This window comes from Pholcus phalangioides, unplaced genomic scaffold (genome assembly GCF_987345545.1).
Source record: "Pholcus phalangioides strain wild (caught in Gottingen) unplaced genomic scaffold, Ppha-v1.0 ptg000021l_1, whole genome shotgun sequence".
In the NCBI taxonomy this organism is placed as follows: Eukaryota; Metazoa; Arthropoda; class Arachnida; order Araneae; family Pholcidae; genus Pholcus; species Pholcus phalangioides.
The window spans coordinates 14,715,546-14,731,114 of NW_028301614.1; the positions used below are offsets into that span (position 1 = coordinate 14,715,546).

A 15,569-nucleotide genomic window follows, 5' to 3' on the forward strand; every position below is an offset into this window, starting at 1 on the left:
AGCCCATTAATTCAAGAAATTTCCTTTTCTATCTTACAAAACTTTTCATCTTGAAGAGATATCCAGGCCAAACTCAAATAACATTTATAGTATTCCATATTGCCCGAGACCCGACACACCATCAGTGACAAAAATAACGTTCCATCCAACCGGAGAGAGAATCACTAACTAAAAATGAGCATTGCACAATAAAATAAAACACTTGTGATGTACATTGCACTGGTTTCAAATTATTGGGCTTGTTTCCAGTATTTAATAAACACTTTTGTATACTTGCCGAAGTAAATTTCAGGAAGTGGAAAAGCGAATGTTCTTCTATAGCAGTCGCGATGATGGTGACAGTCGACCACGACACTGACTCTATATCATAGAGTCAGTGTCTATAGAGTCTATATCAACAAGGTGGGCATTTTGAAGTTGTTTACCACTGTTCCATTTGGAGACCATACATGAAGGCAGAGAAAACCTGGTACTCCATATTACCCAAATGCACTATACTATTATGGAAACAGATACGGACAAAGTTTTTTTCTTTTACATATGAATCGTGGCAAGAAAGACATCGATGACTTCACATAATAATCACGTATCTCGCAATTAATTTGCTTGAGCAATCTGTGTATACGCATCTCCAGTATAGATTTCCAAACGTGGAGACCTATTGAGAATAGTATTGCAAACGTATTTCTCATCGTCATGTTGTCCTTAAGCATTTCCAAAAATATCCCAAGGTGTTTGTTGATTATTCTTCGATCCAATTTATGGCAGCTTAAATGGACAGTAACGAGAGAGATAATTCTGTCAAATAATTTCTACAGAAAAGCAGAAAATAACGATAACACGTAAGGAATAATAAAGAAGAGAAGATAATCAATTTATATGAAAGAAAAGAGAATTTTCGTTCTTCAACATGAAAAATAAAGCGAAAGAAGTGTAATTGGGAAAAGGTAGGGTTGTGGTGGCAATGGCGGTGGTCCGCAGGAGCGTGGTTCCCTGTAACCATGGCAACGCTTCCTGGGCGACCTATCCCAGGCAACTCCTCCCCGCCTGTTGCCAGAACCAGGTTCGCCTTGCTCCTGCAAAAGTCGGGATTTGGCCGCTCTGGCGGGGGTTCGGTCGGTCCATCCGTTGTATACGAAAGAACTCTTCGAATAAACAAGGACCCTTATCCTTCTGTTTTTCTTTTGTTTTCGACTTTTTCCCGCCACCCCTTTTGGGAAACAACAACGACAACAAAAACTTTCGAGTTCTTTTCTCTCCTCCATCAATATTCCAAGAAAAGTTTTCCCGAAATAAAAAAAAATTGCTTCTTGTCCTGATCTTGTCGTGAAGAGAGTGGCCATGATATACTCTTCAAATTGCGAGTTTTAGTGTTTCGAGAAGGAAAATCTGTAAAACAGGGAGTAAAGGAGAAGGCGCAAGAGAAATATTATTCTTGATCGGCCATTAACGTGAGTAACTTTTGTTCTCATTCATAGACTAACGACGCGTTTCTTTACCTGTTGAAAGTCTTTTTCCTCTTTATCATTGCTCTTAATTTGTCACGAATGCTCAAATGCAGGCTATACAACTGTTGCTGAATTTTATGCATTCGAAATTCACTTTTTTTACTGTGATTGTTTTTGAAAGTTTTCTGGAAATATACCATACACAACAGACACATATTATACATTAGCTATCACATGAAAAAATAATGTTGCAATCGACCATTGAATGAGATAGAATTAGTTCGAGAGCGATACATGGGAAATGAATAAATTTCTCAGGAACTGGAATTTTCTAAAAACTCAACTTTTCTAACTTTTAAGTATAAATAACTTTTCTAAAGTTATTTATACTTAAAAAAAAATAAACTATGTGATTTTTTTTTTTTCAGTTTCACAGAAAAATTACTAATATTACTAATTTAAAAATCTTTTAATAACTTAATCATTTTTATGCCGTTTCTGAACGAGATGCGTTTTAAAATTGGATATTATCAATTCTCGGAATACATAATTAGTATTAATACATACGGATATACATATGGGAAAATTGATAGTAACATCATAATATAGATATAATTATGATCATATCCGGGAAATTATGAAAAAAAATTTTCATGAAAATTTAATGAGTAATAATGAGATATCAATCGTTATCTATACTGATATATGATTGCATAAACAATGAATTTTATTAAATAAATATTATTAGCAGTATATCTCCTTCATTATATCGAAAATTTCTTACATCATTAATTATTATGCTCACAAATGCTCGTCATGCTTTATTCCCCCCCAAAAAAAAACACGTGAAATAAGGAGGTTTTAATGAAGGAGCCGTTGAAGACAGATTTGAATAAGATAGCAATTGAACTTTACTGCATCTGTAGAATCTTGAACATCGATAGACGTCGTTTTTTCAAGATGAATGCATTTTTATTAGTGTATTCGCCGAGACCTTTCTGTAATCCTTAATTGCAGGATTGACCGAATCAAATGACAGATTTGATTCGCTAGATATGTTTTTATGAAATCGGGTGTAGGGGAAATTTTTTTAAAGTAAGTTTTCGAAGAAATAGATAAGAATATTAATTCCTCGTTCGTCCCATCTCAACCATTTTTTTTGGGGGGGGGGGAATCCTCCTTCTTGCTAAGACAAACAATAGGATCTAATGCTGCATCTGAAGCTTCTACTGCCTCCCTAATCCGTTCAATCGCCCACTTTGAGAAGCACTGGGTTAGACCATGAGCCATTAACAGGATGTCTCGTCAATCTAGTGCTTCAACAAGAGAACATCAGTCTCTGTCACTATAGAGGGGATTTTCATTATGTTGGTTCCCTTTTATATTTTTGACGTGAATACGTCTTTTAAATCATCTGATAATACTGGATGCAACCTCAAAAAGTTAAATAGCGAAATTTTTTCAGGAAGTATTCAGAATCTATCAGTGTTTTTGATTTCTGTAGTAGATCTCGTTAAGACAAATTCAATGATATTCATCGGTTTCAATACCTCTTCTCGTCTGGGCACCAGGATCACATCCTGCATTCGTAATGAAAATTTCATTAAGAAGAATTTCATTTGCGGGAAGTCCGCAATGCAATTAAAAACCAATGGTGTCATCTGATAGATATTTTTGAGACAAATCCAATGATATCACTCCGATTTTGATACTTCTTCCGGACTGGGCACCAAACTCACGGCCCACATTCGTGACGAAACAGTTTTTTACTGTTCGGAAAGTCTGCAACACAGATAGACGAGATTGGTATCGTTTGTAGCTATTCTAAAGAAAAATCCAATGATAAAAATTTCATTAATTACTAAATTCAATTTCATTACCTACTACGTGATTCAAGCCACAAAGAACGGCGTATCCACGTCAAAACTTGCGACCGTATCTATGAAAGTCTACCCCAATTTTTTCAGAAACCTATTGTAATTCATTTTTGACATCTTTTCTTGTATTAACAGTGATGTTCTTTTAGGATCGTCACCGAGTTTTATTTTTTTAAATAACTCTTTATAACTTCACTGAACGTTTGCAATATTACAAACCATAATATAGTATTACTTTTTAATTTTGAGATTAACGACAACACGAGATTGGAATAGGGTGCAACTTGCTGAATTGGATAGAATCGTGGTTAAGACATAGGTTGCAACCAGTTATGGTGAACGGGGAATTCTCTGGTTGGACAGACGTCACAAGTGGAGTTCCTCAAGGAAGTGTCCTTGGCGTCATACTTTTTTCACTTTTTATCGATAAACTCGATCAGAGTATCGATGGGATTACTAGCAAATTCGCAGATGATGTGAAGCTAATGGGGGTAATCGGGAATCAAAACGATAGGGAGTTGCTCCAGATTAACTTAAACAAGATTGCAGCATGGGCAAATGATTGGACCATGAAGTTTAGCGTTGATAAGTGCATGGTCGCTCATTTTGGTTCGAACAACCCACGGTTCTTTTACGAGTTGAATGGTGTCACTATCCCGGATGCAACTAGGGTCACCGATTTGGGAATTCTCATTCACGAGCGGTTTAGGTTTTCTGAACATTGTTCAGCGGTGGTCAAAAAAGCGAATATAATGCTTGGTCTCATTTTCAAAAAGGTCTCTTCGCGTTCTCCTTAAGTCATTCTTCCGCTTTTTCGAGGCTTAGTTCGTCCTGGACTGGAGTATGCTGTAAGGTTTTGGAGACCATACCTACAGAGGGACATAGACTTAGTTGAAGGGGTGCAGAGAAGAGCTACGCGTGTCCTTATTGGCACACGGGGCTTGAATTATGAAGAGAGACTCCATTTTTTGAATATGTTTACATTGGATGAACGCAGGTGTCGAGGAGATATGATCGAAGAGTTCAAAATTTTCAATGGGATGGATAGGATGGACCATGAACTTTTAGTACACCGCCAATCGACTGCTTTTACAAGGGGACGCCAGTATCGATTGGTGAGGGACAATGCAAGGTTATGGTGTCGCAAGGAATTTTTCTCTAATAGGGTTGTTAATAAATGGAATAGCTTACCCCCGGAGGTAGTAAATTGTAACACAATTGACACGTTTAAAAAGAAGTACGATAAACATGTTGGGGTAAATCGAGAAGCTATCCATTCTTAGAATAAGACAACCATAAGTATTCTTTATGGGCACTGTATAATATTTTATCATGTGTATATATTGTTTATAATTTGTGTTAATTGCATTTTTAATTGGGTTGCTGTTTTTTTTTTTTAATATATGACCTCCATATTTTTATGGGCATCTTTTTATCAACCACCTCGTTGGGCATTTTGCCTGTTGTGGCGTTGTATTTCTATTTGTATTTTTATTAAAAACAAGGATTGAATATGACTCTATCACTTTTAAAACGTTGACTGAACATTATAGGCTTGTTTTGTTGTCTTCTAAATGGTGAAAAAAAAAATTTACTACTTAATTACAGAAGGGCAAGGGAGAGAGAGAATTATATCAATCTTCTTACTGACAACAGAAACAATCCAAGATACAAACAGGTAATATACAGGGTGCATAGATAACAGCGCACACGACAGTTTACTGGCAAACCGTTGACCCTAGGGGCATACTTCTAATTAGAAAAAGTATTCAAATAACGTTATTCATATTGCAAGGGATTGCATAGTTGTTAAAATAAAATAAACTAACTTTTCAATTAATCACTCTGTCTTAAAAACCCAAGTAAAAAGTTGTTGTTCTGTCTCTCCTGATGCCAAAAAAATCCACGTTTCTAAGCGCGATATTAACTGAGATATTTGAATTCAAAATTTTCTTAAAGAATAAAATATATTGATTGAGGGCAAAAAAATGGAGAAAAATTGGGGGAAAAATTGCGTTAAATGCGGGAAAACCGTTCTACCTGCCATTTATCCGGGATATGGGGAAACTTTTGTGAGTGGACAAGAAAAGTTCCTCGAGGAAGTGTCCTTGGTCACACACTTTTCACTTTTAACCGATAAACTCGATAAGGTGTTGATGAAATCGTTAGCAAATTCGCAGATAACGTGAAACTAATGGAGGGGTAGCTGGAAATTAAAGCGATAGGGAGATGCTCCAGATGAACTTTAAATCTAATTTTAACGTCCGAACAGGATTGCAGCATGGGAAAATGAATGAAAAATGACCATCAGTGTAGATGAGTGCATGGTGACTTGATTCAAACAATTGCCTTTTCACTTACGAGTTGAATGACATTACTATCCCGGATGCAACTAGGGTCACCGATTTGGGGATCAGCTCATGTTTTCTGAACATTGTTCATCGGTGGTAAAAAAAGGGAATGAGATACTCGGTATCATTCTTAAAAAGGTCTCTTCGTGTTCTCCTAAAGTAATTCTTCCGCTTTTTCAAAGCTTAGTTCGTTGGCCCGTAGAAAAGCCTTTTCAAAATACAAATACAACGCCACAACAGGCAAAATGCCCAACGAGGTGGCTGACAAAAAGATGCCCATAAAAATATGGTTGTCATATATTTCAAAAATACAGCAACCCAATTAAAAATGAAATTAACAAAAATTGTAAACAATATATACACATGATAAAATACTATACGATGCCCATAAAGAATACTTATGGTTGTCTTATTCTAAGTATGGATAGCTTCTCGAAATAATTAAAATAAATTAATGATATAAAATAATGAAATTTAAAAAAAAACAATAGAAAAAAAACCACCTACAACCACATGAGAAAATGAAACGATAGAAGGGGGAAAACCCACTCGACTTCGCCAAATTGAAGCTATCCATACTAAGATAAGGCAACCATAATTTTTTATGGGGCAGTGTATTATATTATACCATAATTACTGTACTATTTTTGTCGTGATAAGTGCACTTTTTCAGGTATGCTGTATTTCTGTTACATTTGACATCCAAATTTTTTGTGGACCTCTTTTTCAGCGCCCATATTGGGCATTTTGCCTGTTGTGGAGTTTGTATTGGTAGCAAAATTTTCAGCTATTTCAACATTATTCCACAATGTCGATTGATATTCAGATTTCTTGAGGCTATCGATTAAATAAATTCCATGAAATTCAAAGCAATCGTTTTGAGGGAAAAAAAATCGAGATAAGACAGAACTTAATAGAGGAGAGAGAGAGTATTAAATGGCTTCTCTCTCTCTCTTCTCTCTCATGATTTGCTTATCGCTACGCGGTTAAAGTTTTAATTTTCTGAAAATGCGTAGCTATGTTTACAACTTCTTCCTCGACGGCTCCTCTTCCAGACAATAAGAGACAAATCCATTAGGGCTCTCGTTAAATGTTGAGAGCCAGAACGTGTCGGCGAGCGTCGGTTGTCGATCCATCAACATCCTGGCGATAAGAGGATTTGTAAACGAAACATTACGGTGCAGAGAAAATTGAGACCCTGGCTGATCCGAACTAATAATTTTCAAGGCTTACACACGAACTATACGATATCAAGCGATACTTACGACACGACACGTGGCACGAATGGCAATGTAAGACACGTCATTTTTGAAACGGAAACAAGTTACGCGCTTCGTCATAATTAAGTAGTTATATTTTAGGAAAGTGGTTGTAAAAATTCAGGATATTTCCGGATCGCCGAAGTGAATCGCTGTTACGTTTCGGATGTTGAAAGTGTACCATTTATCGTGCTCCAAAGAGAAAGTGATAAAATTTCCATGCGCGAGAGACATTAGAAATCCGTCGAGAATGAAATTTTCGTGATTATGAAAAGTTTCCGAGATGCTTTTGAGTAGAATAATTGCGTAATATTCATTATGACCCAGGCGTTTCCTCTAAAATCTTGCATTTTCAATCGGAGATGTCGTTCCAAAGGGTGATAATATTTCGATAAATTATGAACATCATCTTCGAAAATCGTAGAATTTGAAGCTCGAAAAATTCACTTTAAATAACCTCATTGATATTAATTACAAGTACAAAAATCAGAAGCCACAATAGGCAAAATGCTCAACAAGGTGGCTGGGGGGGGGGGGGACGAACAAAAAGATAAAAAAAATAATAATGGATATGAAAAATCAATATAAAAATATCGAAGAAAGCCCATAAAATGTTTCTCATTGCATAAATATATCAACCCCAATGACAATAAATCAGATGAAAAAAAAAAAACTAAAAACCAAAATAAACTGCCCATAAAAATATGTAAGCCATTAATTTCGGAATGAATATAGCTAATCGATTATACTCCCACCCAGCTTATCATATTTCCTCTTGAATGTGTCTATCATGGGAATATTCACGACATACGAGGGGAAGTCATTCCATGCATTTACGATCCTATTAGGAAAAAAACTCCCTTGTGACCCAACAACCTAGATTTATCCCTATTCTTAAATATTTTGATCATATCTACACACCACCTATATCTTATTAAAAAGAAAATACACTGCTGGCCACCGTAAATGCAACACCCTGAAGGAAGCATGCAAATAATATGAAATTTACAACATGCATTAGCGGAGGTGAGATATGCAAATGATTAGAATTTCAGCGCAGACGCACATCACGCGCGCCTGTGGCGCCACTTCAAAGCGCTATTTAAGGCTTGGAGATTTCGACGATTTGAAGTACGGCAATTGTGTTTTTCTTGTGGTTTTTTCAAAAAAACGATCAATTATGCCTCGTAGAAAACAGCGATCATCTTTTGATCAAGTATCCGAGTTCGACAGAGGAAGGATAGTGGCCTACCGAGATTGTGGATTATCTTTCAGGGAAATCGGTAGTCGTGTTGGATGAAACCAAACAACTGTAATGCGAATATGTGATCGTTGGATGCAGGAGGGTACGACGGACCGACGTGTTCGATCGCATCCACCTCAGTGCACCACTTCACGTGATGACAGGCGTATTGTGCGTATGGCAGTGACGGATCGCTCAGCCACATCACGAACCATAGCACAGCACATTCAGTCTGTACCGCATCATCCAGTGTCTGCGCGTACCATTCGACGCCGTTTACAGCAGAGTGGTCTGTCCGCAAGACGTCCATTGCTTCGTCTACCCTTGACGCAGAACCACAGACGTCTCCGCCGCCAATGGTGCGATGAAAGAAGGATGTGGACGGCACAATGGAATGAAATTGTCTTTACTGACGAGTCACGCTTCTGTCTGCAACACCACGATGGTCGGATTCGAGTCTGGAGACCCCGTGGAGAGAGGATGCTGCACAGCTGCGTTATGCACCGCCACACAGGTCCTGCACCGGGTATTATGGTATGGGGCGGTATTGGATATCACTCTCGCACTCCTCTAGTACGCATTGCCGGTACTTTAAAAAGCCAGCGCTACATCTCCGAGGTGTTGGAGCCAGTTGTCCTTCCTTACCTTCAGGGCTTGCCCACAGCCATATTTCAACAGGATAATGCGCGACCACACGTGGCACGCATTGTCCAAAGGTTCTTCGTCAATCGCCAGATTGAATTGCTTCCCTGGCCAGCTCGCTCTCCGGATCTTTCGCCGATAGAAAACATGTGGTCCATGGTTGCTCAACGATTGACCCAGATTACATCCCCAGCTGCCACACCAGATCAACTTTGGCAACGCGTGGAAGATGCTTGGTCTGCTGTACCCCAAGAAAACATCCAAAGTCTCTTTGAATCAATGCCGAGGCGTGTGGCAGCGGTGATCTCCAACAATGGCGGCTACTCTGGCTACTGATTTTGGCAGGAACCACACTTCACAGAAGTCTATAAATTTAATCATTTGATGCTTGGTCAACATGTTATCTACAAAATAAATATTGTTGCGATATCTCTTGTCTTTCTTGGTGTTGCAATTTGGGTGGCCAGCAGTGTATATTCAATGAATCAAGCCTCTCCTCATGGCGTAAGTCTTGCATACCTGCTAGTGTTGTTTGTGGTGGATCTACTTTGCACCCTGCTTCACGCCGGTCAATTTGTCGCGGTACATATTCGTCGCGGTACAAGTTTGTCGCAGCTCCAATTCGTAGCTGTACAAGTTTGCAGCCGTGTCAATTCGTCGTAACGTCAATTTATCGCTGAATCAATTCGTCGAACAGTCGATTCTTCACTGTACATGTTCCACGCGAGCTTGTATGTAGGTTTTTGTCTTACACGTGAAATAAGAAACATGAACAAAAGTGTACACGCTGTTTACTGAAAATAATTATTTTTTGTCATTGCGGAAAGGTCATCGAAATTAAAATTACAATATCAATTACATTTAAAAATTTAACTGCATATAAAAATTTAATTATATTTGAAAATTAAGTTATAAAAATTTGAAATGTTAAATAATTGATTTTTGCTGTGATAAAATTTCAATATCACGTGGAAAAATTTCGGTTTGTATGATATTCTCCCAAATTACAGTCAGTCTTTTTTTAACGGTAAACTTATCTGCCCCATGGGCTCGAGAGTTTCTCCCCCCCCCCCTCCGAGAGCCCCCAACATTTACCATTACAGTATCTCTATAAGAACCTGAAATATTTAATTAATTAATAATTCAATTAAATTAATATTTAATTTTTCACCGTATAAGCCGCACTTATCGCTTCCTGTCAGGATTTCTATTTCTCGCAGCGAAGGGAGTTGGGCGCTGATCAAGGGTAGAAATGTACAGCGCTTATGAATGACGATACGATAAAGTTTTCATAATGCCCACAGGATAAGCATCGACAAAGGCCATATAATTACCAATAAGAAAGACGACTATGAGTCAGTCGCATAGTTATAATATAACCATTAATCTTATGTTTATGGTCAGTCGCATATCTTTGGCTGGCTTGTTTGAATATTTTCACATTGTTTTCTTCAGCGTCTTTTTTTTTTGGTACAAGGTTGGTGTGCTTGGTCTACATTTTTCTGTTGGCGAAAACATGGAATATTGCAAAACCGAACGTGAAAATGATATGTTGGTTTGTGAGTTTAAAAGTTTTTCCCACATAATTCATGTTCCGAAATTAGAAAAACTTTTAATGCAATTGAGTGAATTAGCCTATAATAAATTTTCTTTATTTAAGTTTTTTGTCGTATCATAAAATAGAGATACGGATTATACGAATGACAAAAAATAATGTAGTACTTTTTAAATTAAATTGTTTGAATTTAATTTAAATTGCAATAAATTGAAATCTTCTCCTAAGTATCGTTAAAAAATAAAAAAAAATTATGGTAGTTTAAAAAAGCATGACTTATTATTCTATTAATCATCATAAGGCTTTTTATTGTGATATTCACGTTAGTAAGTGTTTAAATAAAATGTTACTTAAAGGCGCTGAAAATAAAGGTTTAGATATTGTGGAGTGTTTATATGTACCATATGCATTTTCTTAAATTAAAATTATCCTGATAAATGTAGGCTATAATCAGATTCTTCTTCATTCTTTCCTTTGTAATTCATGCTCTTGATCACCAATTACTCAATTTTGGTTACGCCCTTTCATTTAAACTTGTCATGTTGGGATAAAGCCCGTGTACCCCCTTCCCCACCCAAGAAATATACCTCTGAATATAATCTTTTATTGTCTTACAATGTTAATTCACTTGTGTTGAAAGAAGAAATTTTTACTAATCGTTGACTGGAGCCGTATGAGTGTCATGTACACGAAGTTACATACAATGGGCTAATTAGAAGTCTGATTTCATTCTTTTACTTGAGAGTTGTTACTTTAGAGTAAAAAACAAAACAATCAAAAATCGATTGACATTTGCAGTGGTGTCAGAGACAGGGATGCTGTGGGTGCCCACGGTACTTTACTAGAGAAATGATTCAGAAATCAAAATTTCCTACTTAAAGATCAAAGCAAGAACCCACAAGTTCCAAACACTTCCGGCACCCTTGGTCAGTCAAAGGTGCCGATATGAAGGAAACGTTGAGGGAGGAGGGGGCGGCTGAAAATCGCCATTCATTCCGTGTATAAGGGACTCAAATCCATACTTAGGAGGCGGAATGGTGCATTGCATTGTATATTCATGAGTTGTTGGAGTGGGGGGGGGGAGCAAATGGTATCATCCCCCAGTTTCTGGCGCCTATGGTCGGAGTGTTTGAATATTATTTCGGTGTGATAATACAAAGTGATTTGAAATGTACATTGCATTGCAAAAAATAATTTGAAAATAAGACTTTTCGCAGCTGTTACACATAAAACTTGGATACATTGTCGATAAAAAATTCCTCAAAGATATATTCTCTGCATGGATATATTTAATAGTGAATTACGGAAATTGTGCCGGGGGGCACTTGATCGCAATTTATTATCTCGATGTGCACCCCTGATGACCCTTACTGCGAGAAATGGAAATCCCGACAGAAATGCGGCTTATATGGTGAAAATTAAATTTTTAAAATTTATTGAATCGCAATTTATTATCTTGATGTACGTTCCAATGTCCTTCGATGACTTCAATGAATAATTTCCTTCATTTATTAAAAATTAAAATAGAGATGGGAAGGGGGAACATTTTTCCAAACAAATGAGAAAAATTAGTTTCATTTTTTACGCCTAAAGCAACTACCCTATTTATAAGATCACGAATTTTAAAGCAATTCAAATTTGTCGCGACGAATCGATATCACGACGAAATGACTTCACTACAACTTTGTACCGCGACGGAATGAGTCGGCGAAAAATTTGTACTGTGATGAGTTTGTAGCACGACGAATTGGCCCTGCGACAAATTGTCACGCGACAAGTTGAGCGCGACGAATTGACCTAGACATATTTTCTAACAATCCCAGCAGTTTCCGGATCGAGAGTTTATCGATAAAAAGTGAAAAGAGTATGGGACCAATGATAATTCCTTGAGCGACACCACTTCTGATACCTGTCCGATCAGAAAATTCCCTGTTCACCATAGCCCGCTGTGATCTATCAGCCGGCGAGACGCATGATGACAGGGTGCTACGGAAAAAGCCTTGGCAATTTACCGGCGAACCGTTGATCCTAGAGCCATACTTCCAATTAGAAAAAGTATCCAAATAACGTGTAGATCTCAGATACGTCCTTCATGTTGCAAGGGGTTATATAGCTATTGAAATAAAAATAAAATACTAACTTTTTATTTGATCACTCTGTCTCAAAAAACAACAACAAAAAAACACCCAAGTTGTTGCCCTGTCTCTCATGAGGCCAACAACAAAAAAGTTCATGTTTTTACATGCAATATACGATGAGATATTTTGATTTAAAAATTGATGAAAATGGAATAAAGAACATTTTAACATAGCATAACACAGCATAAACTCATTATGCTGTTCTTCCTTTATAGACAAGCTCATTATGCTATTCTTCCTTTATAGACAAGCTCATTATGCTATTCTTTCCCCTCATTTTCTTCGATTTTTGAATTCAAATATCTCAGTGAAAAAATATCCACTTAAAGAAGTGGATTTTGTTTTATTGACCTCCGAAGAGACAATGGCAACAACTTTCTAATTTGGTTTTTGAGCACAGGGTGTCCGTATGAAAAGTTCATTTTTTTTACTTTAATAACTATAGAACCCCTTGCAACATATAAGACATATCTGAGTACTAAACGTTATTTGGAAATATTTTTTGATAGCAAGTATATGCCTACATAGAGGATAAACGGTTCACCAGTAATTCGCGGTGTGTGTTCTTAGCTATGCACCCTATATATACAGTGAAACCTCTCTACAACGATACTCGATATAACGATAAATCCCTCTACAACGATATTTTTTCACGTCTCATTTGGAAATGTCTATACTTTAATGCAGTTTCTTAACCTTGTTCTCCCATGCCCCCCCCCCCTTTGGACCATATATATTTTTTCTCCTTCAATCTTTTCTTATCCAGTACTCCCCCCCCCCTCCCCACATCCTTCTCCTTCTTATTATTGGTTTGCTTTTTTTGAGTGAATTGGCATTGAAGAAAATTTTTATGAGTAAGGTCGACCCCCGAATTCAGTGAAGGTTTTCGGGGGGGGGGGTTCTATGCACAGGGTCATCTCTTCTTCACGGGGCTTCAGGCGAAAAGATATTCTGGAAAGCTTCCTACTTTACCTGAAAATACAGCTTACGTATTTACTTGCTCACGCAAATCATGGTAATGGTACCAAATCTTATCATGTAGGACCCTCCTATTGACATCAAGGCCATGCCTAAATGGTCCTATGTTTTAAGATGGCTCTGGTTCTATGCAAGGCCATTTTAGCATCATTAAGGGCTCCTACCTTAATGGAAGTACCTATATAAATTTACATACTTATTCTAGAAAAATATAGTATCAAATCTCATTATCGTTGCCCCCCCCCACACCCCCTACGCATTCACGTCTGATCCTAGTGGGCACATGCGTCAAGACAGCCCTGGCTATATGGGCAATTCTGCTTCATTCTGAAAGAGTAGGCACATTTTTTTCCTACCATATTTCACTTGAAGCTTCATTTCTTTTTATATCTGAATTTTCCACAGCACTTTGCGGCCTTCCTTAGCAGCCTATCATGGCTTCCCTTCATCACGGAGCTCTCGTCAGGGCATTTCTATGCCCTTTTCTTCGTGGTTCGACTGTACATGTTCAGTTTTTTTTTCTGTTATATTGTTCAATGTTCTCACCTGTATCAACAATCATATATGTTCTATAATGCACTGTAATATTTTCATGTACGAAAAAATTAATTTAAATTGATTTTCCCCCGTCGCTCCCCTTGGACTATCTCAGGCCCACAGCCCCAGGTTGGAAAACACTGCTCTAATATTAAACAGCTGCCTCTCGATATAACGATAATTATTCAAAACGATATTTTTTCTTGGTTCGTAGAATATAGTTATATCGAAGTTTCACTATTAATAACAACGAAATTTTTATTCTCATCTCATAGGGTGTTGACTTAAGATTAGATTAGGGTTTCCAATCGAGAATTCCCGCCCATTCTCAGGAGTTTTTAGCGATTTCCCGCTCCAGAAATCCCGAGAAAAATCGGAAAAATTACTATTGTGACACATTAATACTGAAAATGAAATATATAAAAGATGAAAAAAAAATCAATTTTTTTTAATGGGAATATTTGTTTAAAATTTAATTAATTTTCTTTACCTAGAGCATTGCTTGGAAAAGAGATACATGGGGGCTGAAGAAAGAATAGACTGAAAAAGAAAACGTGGAGGGGGCTTCCAGTTTGTGTAACTGGGTGTATCGACAGTTCCGCGCGGTGCATTTCCGCACATGAGGAATTTGGGGACGATTTCGCACTTGCGAAAACACAAAGGTCCTTCTTGTCTTCCTTTTTCTGTTTTTCTTCCTGTCCCTTAATTCTTTTCTTCGCTGCCGTAAATGGACTGAGGTTATACAAATACAAATACAACGCCACAACAGGCAAAATGCCCAACGAGGTGGCTGATAAAAAGATGCCCATAAAAATATGGTTGTCATATGTTTCAAAAATACAGCAACCCAAATAAAAATGCAATTAACACAAATAAGGGGGTTGTATCCTCATGAAATTGTGCCACTGAAGTAATCTTTGACTCGCGTGCTCTTTCAACTAATTTGTCATAATTTTAAACAAATATAACAAATGTATAAGAAAAAAAACCTTTAAAATGGGTGAATGCATCATTATTGTATATGTTAAAATATATATTCACTTTATTTTTTATCCTAGATCAGAGCAACAGAAAAAACTCCAAATCACAACGCTTTTTTTTCGGCTTGCACAGTAGGTACAGTAAAATATCTTACGACCTTTTTTTCTACGCAGTCTACTAAATGAAATAAATTCTTCAATAGTCAGAAGGGTGGAGGTGAATAATTCGCCTTCCCCCCCCCCCGCGTTCACTATATGCCCCCCTTTTCCCGTTCGAAGAGCCTGTATCCGCTTATGGCAATATCCATAGCATGTTTTCAAATTTGATACATGGACACATTTCTCTTCAAATCGAGATTTCCATTTGTACCTCTGAAACTGAAAATTTCACTGATATTTTAGGGGTTTTGATTTGTTTGCAAAATTTTTACATTAGACTCCGGCGGTGCGCTAGTCCGGTCGGTCCAGTAATCCGGCGTTTTTAAGCGTGGTTTTTTTGTGCACATATGAGGAAATCATGTCACTGCATGTCTTTGCAAAGGATTTTATATGATTTAAATG

The 15,569-nt window shown here is 37.3% G+C and overlaps 1 protein-coding gene and 1 long non-coding RNA gene across 2 annotated transcripts in view; one reads left to right on the forward strand and one right to left on the reverse strand.

Annotated features, from left to right (window-relative positions):
* The window catches only part of LOC149070682 (uncharacterized), an 87,391-nt gene that overhangs the window by 66,765 nt on the left and 5,057 nt on the right, over positions 1-15,569 (reverse strand). The gene's annotated exons all lie outside the window — the stretch shown is intronic.
* LOC149070685 (adenosine receptor A2b-like) overlaps positions 1,361-15,569 on the forward strand; it is a 186,197-nt gene continuing 171,988 nt past the window's right edge. The window contains exon 1 of the mRNA XM_089249153.1: positions 1,361-1,451. The gene's annotated coding sequence lies outside the window, so the exon portion shown is untranslated. The remainder of the gene's footprint in view (positions 1,452-15,569) is intronic.